This window comes from Choloepus didactylus, chromosome 18 (assembly GCF_015220235.1).
Source record: "Choloepus didactylus isolate mChoDid1 chromosome 18, mChoDid1.pri, whole genome shotgun sequence".
Lineage (NCBI taxonomy): Eukaryota > Metazoa > Chordata > Mammalia > Pilosa > Megalonychidae > Choloepus > Choloepus didactylus.
The window spans coordinates 53,462,437-53,468,505 of record NC_051324.1 but is presented as its reverse complement, the minus strand read 5'-3'; the positions used below and the strand labels follow the sequence as shown (position 1 = coordinate 53,468,505).

Sequence of the window (6,069 nt, the reverse complement as noted above, 5' to 3'; positions counted from 1 at the left end):
TATAATAAAAGCTAATGCATTATACACTTTAAAAGGGTGAATTTTATGGTAAATTACATTTCAGTAAAGATGTTTTAAAAAGAACCTTACAATAGTACCGTTCCATTTCCTGCCGTCCTAACTTTGTGATATTGTCATGCATTTTACTTTAATAGGCATTCTCATGCTTGTTAATGAGATTGAACATTTTTCACATGCTAATTGGTCGTTTGGGTTTCCCTAGTGTGAAGTTCCTGTTGAAAGTATTTTGCTCATTTTTGTATTTGATTGTTTCTCTTTTTAAAATTGCTTTATAGTGATTCTTTACATATTACAGAGAAGAATCTTTTGACACTTTTATGCATTTCAAATTATCTTCTAGTATACTGTGGCTTGCCTTTTGTCCTCTTTATGGTGTCCTTTCATAAACAAAATTCTTAATTTTAACGTAATCAAATGTATTAATATCTTTTCTTTATGACAGATTTTGTGTGTGTGTGTGTGTGTGTGTGTGTGTGTGTGTGTGTCTTAAGAAGTCTTTCCTACTGTGAAGCCATCGAGTATTCTCTTATATATCTTTTTTTTTTTTTTTTTTTGAAATTAACAGATGAATTTTATTGCATCTTTAAAATCACAAATAGGTCTGGCATCTTGTTTCCATTGCTGCACAACTCTTAGATCTTATTCATCAGCCCGCTGAACTGTTCCTTTTTCAGAGACATAGATACGTTCCAAAATTTTTCTTATAGCCTTGTTTTTAACTGTTGTTGGTTGCTGAATCAAAGCGGCTGAATTTGATACAAGTTCAATGTCATTTCCTTCAAGAATTAACTCATCTTTCTGGGCTTGAGATACTGAACAGGCAACACCTGGCCTCATCTGAACCCTGTGGATATATTTTTCACCCAAGAAATTTCAGATTTCAACCAGAGACCCACTCTTCTGAATAGCAATGTTGATGGGGAAGTGAGCACACACAGACCTCGTCTTGTAACTGAAGCCCAGTGTAAGATCCTTGATCGTGTTCTGTACATGACTACAGACAGTGCGAACTGTAGCCAGCTCTTTCCTATTTCCCCACCATTCGTCAACCCGAAGTCTCTTCTTTTTCTTCCCAAGTAGACTGAGTTCAACATTGATATGATTGAAGTCCTTCCGCAGGGTTCCTCGGGGGCCCTTCACAATAACTGTGCGTCCCTTCAGCATCATGGTGACATCTTCTGGAATGTCGACAGTGTGGTTGCTGAGAATGATCCTCATTCTCGCAGTAGATGTGGCAGAGAGCTCTTATTTTATCTTATTATTATATTATCTTAGAAGAGTTTTATAGTGTTCTCTTTTATTTTAAAGTCTAGAATTCATCTGGAGTTTATTTTGTGTATGGTGTGAGGTGGGGGGTTAATTTCATTTTGACACAGAACCATTAATTTAAAAAAAAAAAGAAAGAAAAGAAAAAGGGAAAGAAAAACTTTCCCCACTGTTTTGCAGTGTCACCTCTCATAAGTCAGGTATTCAAACGTGAGTTGGTGTGTTTCTAAGCTCTATATTCTATCCAAGTGGTTTCTTTGTCCATCCCTGCACCAAATCATACTGTCTTAAATATTAAAACTTTAGAAGTTTGGTAACTGGTAGGGTAAATCCTTCTCTCTTATTGTTCTTCAAAAGTGTCTTGTTTTTACTCAGCTTCTTGCATTTCCATAGTCATTTTAGAATCTGCTTGACAAGCTCAACCAAACCAACCAATTTTGTTAGGATTTATAGTGGAATTGTGATTGCATTGAATTTAAACTTAATTTGGATAGAATTGACTTCTTTATAGTATGGAGCCTTCCAATCTTTGGGTAAATTGTATCTCTCCTTTTACCTAGCTTATCTTTAAAATTGGTCAATAAAATTTTATCATTTTCTCCAAAGAGGTCTTATGTATATTTTGTTAGATTTATCCTAGGTTTTTAATAGTTTTATGCTATTTTAAATGGCACTTTTTGAAAATTTTATTTTCTAACTCATGCTGGCATATATATGCAATTGATTTTAAAACTGTTTTTGCTTATCTATTAAACATTTCTATAAATTAAAATAATTTATCTGTAGCTCCTTTTGGATTTTCTTCCTACACGATTTGATCATCTGCAAATAACAGGTTTCTTCTTTCCCAAATAACAAACATCCTTCCTGTTCCTGATCTCGAAAGGAAAGCTTTTGATATTTTGCCATTAAGTGTGATGTTTGCTATAGGTTTTTGTAGATACTCCTATCAGATTATATTGTTCCCTTCTATTCCTAGTTTGCTAAAAGTGTTAATCATTAATAGATGGCAAATTTTATCAAGTGCTTTTTCTGTTTCTTAGATGAATACATGATTTTTATTCTTTAATAGGTTCATATTCAGGATTACATTAATTTGTTTTTCTAATGTTAATCAAACTCTATTCCAGGAATAACCCAATTTGGTCATGATGTATTATCCTTTTTACATATTACTAGCTTCAGTTTGCTAATATTTTCTTTATTTAGAATTTTTGAATTTATGTTCATGTGTGAGATTGACCTGTTATTTTCCTTCCTTATACTATCCTTGCCAGGTTTAATATTAAGATTATGTTGTTAAATGAGTTAAGAAGTGTTCCATCTTTTTCTATATTCTGGAATAATATGGGAATGTTTGGAAGTATTTGCTTCTTGATAATTGGGTTGAATTTAATGGTGAGATATCTGGACTTAGAGCATTCTTTATGGGAGTATCTGTGACTACTGATTCAATTTTTTTAATGGTGTAGACTATTCAGATTGTCTATTCTTCTTTTATTTTTAAGGCTTTAATTCTGATTTTGCCAGTTGGTTTCTTGATTTTTTAAAAATCAACATTACTGAAGTATAATTTACATACAAAAAATAGAGCCATGTTAATTGTATAGGTTGATGAGTTTTTGCAAATATACACATCCATGTGACTACCACCACAATCAAGATATATTTCCATTGGCCCAAAGAGTTCCCTTGTGCACCTTCCCACCCCTGACCCAGACAGCCATTTATTTGCTTTCTGTCATTGTAGATTAGTTTTGTCTTTTCTAGAATTTCATTTAAATGGAATCATCCAGAATGTACTACTTTGTGTTTGGTTTCTTCCACTCAGCATGACGTCTTGGAGATTCATTTATGTTTTTGCAAGTATCAGTTGTTCATTGCTTTTTATTGCTATGTAGTATAAGTGATAAAATACCAATATACCACAATTTGTTTATCCATTTATCAGCTGATGGACACTAGGATTGTTTCAATTCTCTCTCTCTCTTTTTTTGCTATTTTGACCTAATCTGCAATGAATGTATTAAGGTAGGTTGAAGCTGTATGTACCCTAGAAAAAATACATCCTAATATATTCCTGTGAGTGTGAACCTTTTGTAATTAGGAGCTTTTGATGAATCTACTTCAGTTAAGGTGTAACCCACGTCATTCAGGATGGGTCTTGATCCTCTTACTGGAGTCCTTTATAAAGGGAATGAATACAGTGTGACAGAGAGAGAAAACCATGGAAGCAAGAGGCCGAGAACAATGAAATCCAGAAGAGAAGAGGAGACCGGAAGATGCACCATAGGCCTTACCATATGTAGCAGTGGAGCCAGGGATCGCCAGCAGCTGGTCTTCAGGTAGAAAGCATCGCTTTGATGATGCCTTGATTTGGACATTTCCTGGGCCTGAAACTATGAGCTGATAAACTCTCATTGTTTAAGCCAATCCATTTCATGGTTATGCCTATGATATAAGCAGTCTATGAAACTAAACAGGTATTGTATAAGTTTTTGCATGTTCAAGTGTTTTCATTTCTCTTGGGTAAATACCTAGGAGTGGAATTGCTGGATCATTTGATAAGTGTGTGCTTAATTTTATGGAAACTGCCAGACTTCCAAAGTGGAACACCATCAATGTATGAGAGGCCCATTACTCCACATCCTAGTCAACATTCAGGATTTTCTTTTTTAATTTTAGCCATTACAGTGGGTTTGAGGTTATACCTCAATGTGATTCTTCTTTATTGAGGTGTAATTTACATACAGTGAAAAGTTTAGAATTTAAGTATGCCATTCAATAATTTGACAAATACATGCACTCATGTATCCCAGAAATCTCGCCCAGAAAGTTCCTCATGCTGTTTACCAGTCAATCCATGCCCCCACCAGAAGCAACCACTGCTGATTTCTAGCACCATAGATTAGTGTTGCCTGTTCTAGAACTGCATATAAATGGAATCATATAATATATACCCTTTTGTATCTGGCTTTTTTCATTCAGCATAATATTTTTGAGATTCACTGATGTTGTGGCAAGTATAGTCTGTTTCTTTTTATTGATGAGAAACATTCCAGTTTGTCTATTTGTTCTCCTGTTGCTAAACATCTGAGCTCTTTCTGGTGTTTGACTGTTATGAATAAAGCTTCTATGAACATTCTCATACAAGGCTTGTGTGGACATATATCTCTTTTCTTTTAGATACATAATTAAGAGTGAAACTACTGGGTCATAGGATAGATATGTGATTAACTTTTTAATAAACTGTGAAACAGCTTTCTAAAGCAGTTGTACTATTTTATATCCCCACCAACAATGCCTAAGAGTTCCAACTGCCCCACATCCTTTCCAACAATTGGTATTGTCAGTGTTTTTGCATTTTTGGCATTCTAGTGGATATGTAGTAGCATTTCATTGTGGATTTAAGTTGCATTTCTCTGATGACATTGTTGAGAGCTTTTTCGTGAGCTTAATTTGCCATTTATATATCTTTTATAAAGTGTCTGTTTGACTCTTTTGCTCACTTTTCATTGAGTTGTATGTCTTTAATTATTGAGTAGCAGGAGCTCTTTATGTATTCTAGATACACATCTTTTGTCACATGTATGTATTTCAAACATTTTCTTTAAGATTGTGGCTTTCTTATTTATGTTCTTAATGTTGTCTTTGGATGAGCAGAAGTTTTAAATTTTTTATGAAGCCCAGTTAATCAAGTTTTTGCTTTCATACTTCATGAATTTTGTGTCCTCTGTAGGAAATTATTGCTACACCAAGGTAAAAAAGATGTTATCCTATGTTTTCTTTTAGAAGTTTTAGGATTTTAGCTTTTGCACTTAGATATATGATCCATTTTAAGTTAATTTTTGTATGTGGATGAGGTAAGGGGTCAAGATTTGTTTTGTTCCAGCATCATTTGTTGAAAAGACAATCCTTTCCCCATTGAATTACCTTTTGCATCTTTAATGAAAATCAATTTATTCTATGTGAGGATCTATTTCTGGTCTTTATTCTTTCCCATTGATTTATATGTCTATTCTTGTCCCAACCCTTACTGTCTTGATTACTGTATCTTTATGGTAAGTCTTGAAATCAGGTAGACCCAGAACCCACGAATCTTGAAGATGATTGTATAAAAATGTAGCTTATGAGGGGTGACAATGTGATTGGGAAAGCCATATGGACCACACTCCCCTTTGTCTTAGCTATGGATGGATGAGTAGAAAAATGGGGGAAGGAAAAAAAAAAAGGTACCCAGTGTTCTTTTTTACTTTAATTGTTCTTTTTCACTTTAATTTTTATTCTTATTATTTTTGTGTGTGTGGTAATGAAAATGTCAAAAATTAATTTTGGTGATGAATGCACAAACTATATAATGGTACTGTAAACAACTGAATGTATGCTTTGTTTTATATGACTGCATGGTATGTGAATATATCTCAATAAAAATGAATTAAAAAAAAAAAAAACCTGGAGGAGAGAGAAGATACTGCCATATGCATTACCATGCGACAGGAGAGCCAAGGACCAAGGATCCCTAGCAGCCAGCCCCAGAATGCCACAGTCTTTGGGGAGAAAGCATCGCCTTGTTGATGCCTCCATTTTGGACTTCCCCTAGCCTCAAAACCATGAGCCAATAAATTCCTGTTGTTTATGGCAAAAAAAAAAAAAATCCAGTAGAGTAAGTCCTCCAACTTTGCTCCTGTTTTTCAAAATTATTTTGGTTATTCTATGCCCTTTGTATTTCTATAAAAACTTAAGGTTCACTGTGTCAATTTCCAGTTTTTAAAAAAGCTTGTG

The 6,069-nt window shown here is 34.0% G+C and overlaps 1 pseudogene; it reads right to left on the bottom strand.

Moving 5' to 3' along the window:
• Positions 1–567: 567 nt before the first annotated feature.
• Positions 568–1,239, bottom strand: LOC119514150 (annotated as a pseudogene).
• Positions 1,240–6,069: the final 4,830 nt, after the last annotated feature.